This window comes from Setaria viridis, chromosome 6, assembly GCF_005286985.2.
Source record: "Setaria viridis chromosome 6, Setaria_viridis_v4.0, whole genome shotgun sequence".
NCBI classification, from domain to species: domain Eukaryota; kingdom Viridiplantae; phylum Streptophyta; class Magnoliopsida; order Poales; family Poaceae; genus Setaria; species Setaria viridis.
In genome coordinates, this window is record NC_048268.2 from 8,200,177 (window position 1) to 8,208,769 (window position 8,593).

At 47.6% G+C, this 8,593-nt stretch overlaps 1 pseudogene; it reads right to left on the reverse strand.

Moving 5' to 3' along the window:
• Positions 1 to 5,399: 5,399 nt before the first annotated feature.
• On the reverse strand, positions 5,400 to 7,680 carry LOC117861723 ((E)-beta-caryophyllene synthase-like; annotated as a pseudogene).
• Positions 7,681 to 8,593: the final 913 nt, after the last annotated feature.

The following is an 8,593-nucleotide window of genomic DNA, read 5'->3' on the forward strand; positions in this document are numbered from 1 at the left end:
TTATCAAATTAGAAATATATTACCAAACAAGAAAAATATATTACGTATATGCCATTTATATTCTTGTTCCCGTAATACCCTTGTACCACATATACTACCCACGCATACTACCTATACAACTGGTGAAGTCTTTAACCATCGGATGTTTTTATACTAATCCACCTGTATAGTCTAGTATTGTGTACTGTAAAAGAAGCTCAACTATTTTCCGAGGAATTATTGCTATCTAACACGTGCTTTGTTGGAATGTCTATTATTTAGTTCAAATCTATTGTGTTTTCAAGTATCAAGCAATAACTTGAATGGTTATTGTGTTGGGTGAGAGTGTGAGACAATGGTGTTGTCTTTCACATGTAACTTTAACTAAATCTGAAGATGATCTGACATACAACATTTACATGAATCTCATTGGTACTCAACATTTAATTAGAGTACAAAAATGCTACAGACAATTCTCTCCATGCCACTGGAAGTTAGCAAGATATCTAGTGAGAAAAAAACACTCATTAGAAATTTAGGATACAAGACAAAATCCTGGCAAGACAAAGCACGACTGCATCTTATATCTCAAATGCCGTGGCGTGATGGTACTTCGCAGGGGATGGATCATGGATCGCTGCCAGCAGTAGGTAGCGCCAGAATGGTCAGATTGTTACCATCCATTTATACATGAGGAGGATTTGGACACCGTTGAGAAACCAAAATCGATTATAAGAGAAAATCACAGTAAAATTCTACCTTTTTTTATTCTTTACAGACAAGTGTAGTTCTACTGGAAGAGTGAAAAGACAGGTACTTCAAATTTGTTCTGTGAATCCATTTCTTCGGCCCATGCTAGACGGCTCCATCAATCCAGAAACATCTGGTTCCTTGGGCCGTCGCGCCCCATACCAGTCGTCCCCCACTGCGGCCCGAGAACGGGGGCGCACAGTTCCCGTCGCTTCCCTTCATCTCTCGATTCCTCATCGCGGTCGCCGAGCCTAGTCCCGCCCGGTCTGTCTCCGTTCCCCTGAGATCCTGTCGCTGTCCCCGCTCCTAAACTGGGCAACGACTATGGCGCGATGTGGAATTCCTGTTTCGATTTCCCTTCCTCTGCCTCTGGCATAGTAGTAGTAGTTATTAAGCTCCCTTTCGCCCTCTACCCTTTCCATTTTTCTTGTTCCAACAGGCTTCTTGCCCCCTGCAGTTCGGGTTCCTGGATCGCGCGTCTTTGCGCCGGGCGTGCACCCGCCGGCGAGCCCAAGGTTAGTTCAACCTGCTGGGCAACTCCACTGGCGGGTTCACCACAGGAGGTGGCTTTCTGTTCACTTCCACATATGCTGCTACAGCTGCTGCTACACTCGCCAGCTGGTACACGATGGAGTTGGAATCACTGCTGGTGTCACTGTTTGATTCCTCAGCACTACTCATACTTGAATGAACTTGTGCATGCACAAACGGAGGGGGATCAATCAACAAAGCCTACACATTACTAGTTGCACCACAATTTACATATGAATTTGTTTCAAACCTGTCAAGCGTCCTCGCTTTCCTTCAGGATTGGCAAGCATCCTCCCTTTCCTTCAGGTTCACCAGACAAGTAGCCAATCCTCCTGCTGGGACGCTTGCTGTGGGCCTCCAATAGCCTCCCCACCTTCCTTCAGGTTCACCAGAATAAAACCAATCGTCCTCCTGGGATGCCTGCTGAGGGCCTCCAATGGCCTCCCCACCTTCCTGTTCATGGCACAATGACAACAGACATTAAAATTCCTCGTCACTGTTAAGACAAGCGTTGTGACACAAGTAAAAAAAGTGGTCATGTAGTACAGATCATGGGCGACATTGAACTTGAAAAATTTTTAACTTGCAGTACAACACAATGTTCATGGCACAGGATACGTTACATATGCAAACATTATTGTTTCAACCCATCAGCACACATCACTAGAATAAAACAAAGTCATATCACAGTCACTCTACTTGTTCTCCCTATCCCAGTTGAATTGGATCCAATTCAGTCGGTCCTCTTTCATTTTCATCTTCGTGAAGGCCCTCCGATACACTACATTCTTACATAAATAAAGTGCCTGACACTACAGCTCAGACCCCTCCTCGATACCATCTTCTTCTATAAGCTGCATTGCACGGTGCAGTTCCTCCTGCTCACGGCCGCCACGTTTCTGGCTCCTCGTTGCCACAGTTTCAGAAAGTTCTCTGACATAGTCCTTCAAGCTGCCACTTTTCTTTTCGGAGGACTGTCAACAGAGATTTCCCGGGTTGGCCTTTTGGATAAGTTACGAGCACTACTAGCAGCCATGGGGTCCAGGTAGAAGTCATGTGCATTGGCCTCAGTCCTCACGTTAGGTGTCGCCTCACGAATACCTCCTACCATCAGCAAGGTGCCCCTGTCTTGGGTGTCACGGCCGTACAACGTGTATAATTCGTCGAGGAACGGGGGTGGCTTAGCAGAACTCGTCTGGGCAGCACCAGCACTGGTTTCCTGCAATGATGAACAGTACATGTTAGTAACAAAAATATGTTGGTACACATAAGATGAGAAATAAGTTATGGTACTGTCAAAGGACGTACCCCTTCATCGTCATCCCAAAAGCAGGAATCAGCAGCAACGCCACCAGTTTCTTTGTCACGGCTTAAACCAGATTGGGCTTGCAAGTCCTTCCAGCTCTGGAATGCTCTTCGCATGGCGTTCAGCTTGTTCAGCTTGTTCTGCAGCTGCTTGCTGCCCAAATTCAGACCAGTCTGTTGTTTGAAGTTGCGGTATACGTGCTGCCATCCCAACTTAGTTAGGCACCTGTTGCTCCAATTGAATTGGTTCTTCTCAGCAATGCATAGGTCTAGCAAAGTTTTCGTTGTGGCCTCGTCCCAGTTGGCACGGCAGCAAACCATCTGAGTAGACAGCAGCTGCAATTATATTGCAACAAAGGAAGGAACAGCAGGAGGCATACAAGTAAACAATTTCAACAGTAATGGATATGTCGCTTGCCTTAGCAGCTGTCTTGGCACATTTGTGATGGAAACTGTACAGACAGACTGGTGGGGGAGAGCACGAAGAAGTGGATGACGATGCCAGTGTGGGCACCGTTGGTAGTTCGTCATGGGTGGGCTGCTACTAGTCTTGTAGCAGACGCCTGGAGAGGTGAAAAAAAAACAGACACATTACTTATGTTGAGTGTGTTGTATAAATGTTTGCACATTTCAGAGGAAGAACATGCCGCAAGCATAATGCACACAAGTGCTAACTTCATGAACATGGATAGTAGCATGCTAAGTTTCAACCAACTCGAATTATAGCAGCAGTTGGAATGAAGCACAGGACAACAGAAGAAATAAGACATCGTAATGAAACCCATAACTCAACAAAAGAAGAGATCAGTACGAGCAAACATGTCATGGACAGAACATGTATGGCTAACTTTCATCGTACAACATCAAAGTATAAAAATGGATCATGTGTACCCAAGTAGCAACAGAAAGTTAACAATTTACAATGCTAATGCACAGAACAGCAAAGCAGCCCGAGGTCCACAGGCATGTTCACGGCTTTTGTTGAAAGCAGGCATCATGGATCATAATCACAGGCAATCCAGCAGTAAAGCATGGTCACGAAGCAGTTGCTCTACATTAAGGAAGGCAAGAGTTACTAGAACGAAGTGAAGAATTTGTTGCCCCACCCAACTAAATGTCAACCATGAACCTGCAAAACAGTGGAAAATGAACTCAGGCAAGTACTAGAAACACCCCTACCGCTACCAAAAATGGTGCAGAAGGCGTACCTGGATGTAGATGGTGCGCTTCGTCAGGGGACGACGGCGGCACAGCTTGGATGCGGCGGATGTTGGATCTGGGTGACCTCCTCCAGCTCTAGTTGGCAGGCGGCCGGGAGGGGGGGGGAGGGGGGGCACGGTGAAGGCCGCGACGGTGGAGAGCCTGGATCCCGACTGCCGTGCTGGGCAGCGACCAGGATCCCTGGCAGCCGCGTTCACCCCCGGTGCTGCGGCGCTGCGGTGGGGCCGAATAGTCCGCCACCGGCGCGGAAGAGGCCTCCCGTGGTGGATCTACCCGATTTATGCCGCTTGACCGACGGAGGGAGGCGGCCGCTTGGGACGGAGCAGGAGGGATCGATGGCGGTGGAGAGCGGGCGAGATTTGGGAGCGATGGCGGCGGCAAGTGGGCGAGCGCGACGGAGCGGGCGAGACGAGGGAGCGACGGCGGCGAGAGCCAGCGAGATTTGGGAGCAACGGCGGCGAGAGCCAGCGAGATTTGGGAGCGACGGCGGCGTAGAGCGGCTGAGCACGAGGGAGTGGGCGAGGCGACGGACCGACGGCGGCGGAGAGCGGGCGAGAGCGAGGGAGCGGGCGAGCGGAGGGAGCGACGGCGGCGGATCGGGGGCGAGAGCGAGCGACCGGACGAGAGCGAGGCGAATGGATAAGGACGGGAGGCGAGAGGAAGCAAAAATGACGCGTCTCACGTCGGTGCCAGCAGCCGATCGAACGGCTTCTACTGGACCAGCCGAACGGTTGGGCTGAAAAGCCCAGGTGGAAAAAGCCCAGCCGGCTGTTTCAGCCCAGCCGAACAGGCTGTTGAAGACCAACTACATGTGTTTTGACTAGAATCTTACCTGAACTGAATCTGAAGTGTTACCTGACTCAAAACATACTTGCGACATCATCCAAAACTTTTACATGTATTAGGTGTGGGAACATGATGTTGATGGCAACACAACCTTTCAAGTCTGCGATGGCATTGGTGAAGACCCAAATTGTAGCAGGTGGGCACCTGTTTTCAACCGGACCTGGTAGCTTCAATTTGTTGCTGCCTAGCTCAACATCTATTCTTATATCTCTGTTTTTCACTCCAGGAGCGTGTTTGTGCTGTTCTGGAGTGCTACTGACCATTTGACCTACATGGGAGTTAAGATAGAGGCCGACGACTGGAGCACCTGCAGAATCGTCATGGGGCAAAGCGTTGAGCAACTCCAGATGAGTCTCGCCAGCAGCATTACTACGTCAGGACTCTCTATCGATGTTGTCATTGCAGACGATAGCGTGCAGGTTGATTGATGCACTTCTGGCTAGTCATCCCTATATATAAGCTGTTACTTGTCTTTCAGAGCAAAGGAAATACTTGTTCTATTTTGCTCTGTGGTTCTTTCAGGCATTTAGAGTTTGTGGATGTAAGCTCTGTATAGAAAACTGATACGTTTCTTGGTTTCATATATAGCTTCTTTTTTTTCTTAAAACGTAGCCACATAGGCTTACATTCACCCGTCTGCACTATCCTAGTTTGTGCTCTCGTAGTGTTGCCTCTCTATTCGCAACATTGTTTTTTCTCCAACAACGGAGGAGAGCTGCATGTCATTTCATCCAATACACCATAAAGTTATATACAAGGATTGATTATAGGCTTCCTTGAATTATTTATAAGGATCATGTCATGGATGCAAAGTCTGCAAGAACATGACATTCATCCATATGCTGAAGCCTATGTATGTGGCCTCCGTATGTAGTACTTGATGCTGGACCATCGTCACAGTTGGATTCACAAAGAATTTATCGCGTCCTTGAGACTAATTGGGAAGGTGCATGCATCGTCGCTTGTACATGTGATCCATTCCTTGCGCAAGATTGACCACCCTTTCCAACAACCCCATGGGATGTTCCCCATCCAAACATCCCTCGACAATGTTCATCCATGCTTCGTCGATTAGCGCCCCAAGCTTTCCTTTGGCTTGCTCTGCGGTGAACCCATACTCCTTCATGCAAGTTTGCACCGTGAAAACCACGTGCTTCGAAGCTTGTTCACGCTTCAAAGGGAAAAAAGAAACGGAAAAAGGAATGAATAAATGGGCTGTCAATTCACTGATAAAAAATGTTTAATTTATATGTAGATAGAGTCAGTACCTCATGTGACATGATGTCATTGCTAATGCGCGCGATAATACAAACACCTCTGATGATTTTTGGATAGGAGGAAACCCACTCAATGTCCTCCCTGCTGGTCGTCGCATCTCCCAGTGAAATGAATGTGAGGTAGTGTTATGTGCATACAAGCACTGCTAGGCGCCGAAAGATGTAGGTGCTCTTCAACCTTTGCTGGTATATAATGCTCATCGCGCCATTTCACCTCAGCATGGTAACATTGAGTGATGTCAACTAACAATATGCACATGCATGGAACAAATGTTAGAAACTTAGAAATAAAGCCCACAAGCAAAATGTTTTTGTGTTTACTTTTAGTTCGATCTTTGGAACATTAAAAATTTACCAGTTCTTTGACCAATTCAGCATGACTGTTTTTTCCGAAGTTGTAGCTCCTGGATGATATCGTTTATATTGTGAAGTATGTTGATGTATAACGCCTTCATATATGCTGGGAATAGCTCGGCATCTTGTTCATCCCACCTGCAATAATGCATCAATTTGAAGAAGCAAATGCAAATGTGTAAGCATCATGGTTAATTTTTGTGCATTGCATCTGCCGTTTGAAGAGGTGATAATCAAGGTCAAGGCGAACTTTTGTATTGCATTAGTGAACTTCTCGCTTTCTTCCGTGGTGCTGTAGCTGTCACAGAAGTCATCTATCAACGACACAAGTTTAAAGAACTTGGTCAAGAGTATCCGTGAATGTGAGGACTGAGGCTCATGCACAACTCCGAGCATCCAAAAGTACATCTCCACCACTCTTTCTCGTGCAAATCTCAGGTCTGCCATTGACCGGAGATCCTTCCATCATCTGTAGAATAACGAGCAAATACAAATTTAGTCATTAGAGAGCTTTACTTTTGCAATTAATTCAAGTGAATTGCCACCCATTATCACTTTGTAGTTTGTAAACTATCGGTGTGTCTTTCTTACATTGTTAGAGCTTTCAACTCCTCACAGTATAGAGCCTGCAGAATGTTGCAGTCCAGCTTTGCAAATTCCATGATCGTGTCATTGCGTGAAGGAGCTGCTTTTCTCTCGTAGTACACCGAGATGTAGCGGCTTGCTTCCACTCTTTCAACCCTCCTGTACCGAGGCGTTTCCAATGTACACCGCACCTCTTTTGCCAGCTCTGGCTCCAAAGAATCCACCACAGATTGGAGCCGGACCCTGGTGAAAGTGACGGCGCTGTCAAGTACCTCCTCTCCACGAGTTCTAAGATGTGCAGCGTCATATATATAGCATCAGCAAGCAGTTCACGTCATCACTTGCAAAGTTTCCTTGCTCATCTCTAAACTTCACAAATACATCTGCGTATGTATAGAATAACACATTCCTGTTAACGGATTAGTTAGTTGCAAGTAACACTAGTATATTATATTGTTAATACTGCAGATGAGTTTTTAATGATGTTGCTGCCTTAGTAGTATTGGTTACCAGAAGAGAATCTGTAGCCATGCTTCCTGAGCAAATAGAACCGCAGCGAGGTGACGTAAAGCCCGTCGTCGTCGTCGTCACTGCCTTTCTCTTCTTGACGCAGGGCGTCGCGATGAACAGCACGGAGAAAGTCATCGATCTCCTCCATGGTAGCCCACTCCGATCCGTTGCAGCGTGTCGACGAGCTCCAGCTTGAGAGCCATGTCCAAAGAGGAGGCAAAGGTGTCCCTTACGATCTGCCTCACCTCCTCTTCCCTGCCTATTTTAATCAAGTGACACTACTAAAAAATGACATCTCATCTCAAGATTTAGTACCGGTCATTTTTTTATACCGGACCTTCCGATGAGGTGATCCTCTTTAGTATCAGGTGGGGGCTCCACCCGGTATTGAAGGGTGACCTTTAGTACTGGGTAGAACCCTTACCCGATACTAAAGGACGCACCGCAAGGACTTAGCTTTTTTCATGTGATTCCATGCCCCACCTGCCCCGCCACCCCCTCCCTTATCTCCTCCTTCCGCAATCTTTCTCTCCTCCCCACTGCTATCTTTCTCTCCTCTATTTTCTTTCTTCCGCTAGCTAGATCTCCTTCCATTGCCTCCCCCCCCCTCCCCCCTCCACGAGCCCCTCACCGGCGGTAAGGAGCAGTGGCGGGGCGGTGGCGGAGGAGCAGGCGGGCAGGCGGGAGGGGGCTGGCGGCCGGGGGGGAGGGGGGGAGGGGGGGCGCGGGTGGGATTCAATTTTTTTAATACCCTTTAGTACCGATTATCTCAACCGGTACTACAGGGTCCCCTCTAGTACTGAATTCCCAATACCGGTTGCGGAACCGGAGGAGGCTAGACGGGATTCCTTAGTAGTGTGATTAGCGTTACATGATTCAATTTTTTTTAATACCCTTTAGTACCGATTATCTCAACCGGTATTACAGGGTCCCCTCTAGTACCAAATTTTCAGTACCGGTTGCGGAACCGGAGGGGACTAGACGGGATTCCCTAGTAGTGTGATTAGCGTTACATGACATTTTATTTCCGAATCACACAGGGTTGTATACTGTTACCGATCAGAAGATCACACGATTTTTTTTTCGAGCTTAAGCTCTGTATATGCGGAGATCGGCCGCCAAATTAAACCTGAAATCTGGCGGAGATCTTGCCGACGGTGAACGTCGCCTTCCTGCAGCCAGCGGTTGATCCTGGAACTCTCTGTGATATTGAATATAAGCGTGTGCGATCTCTT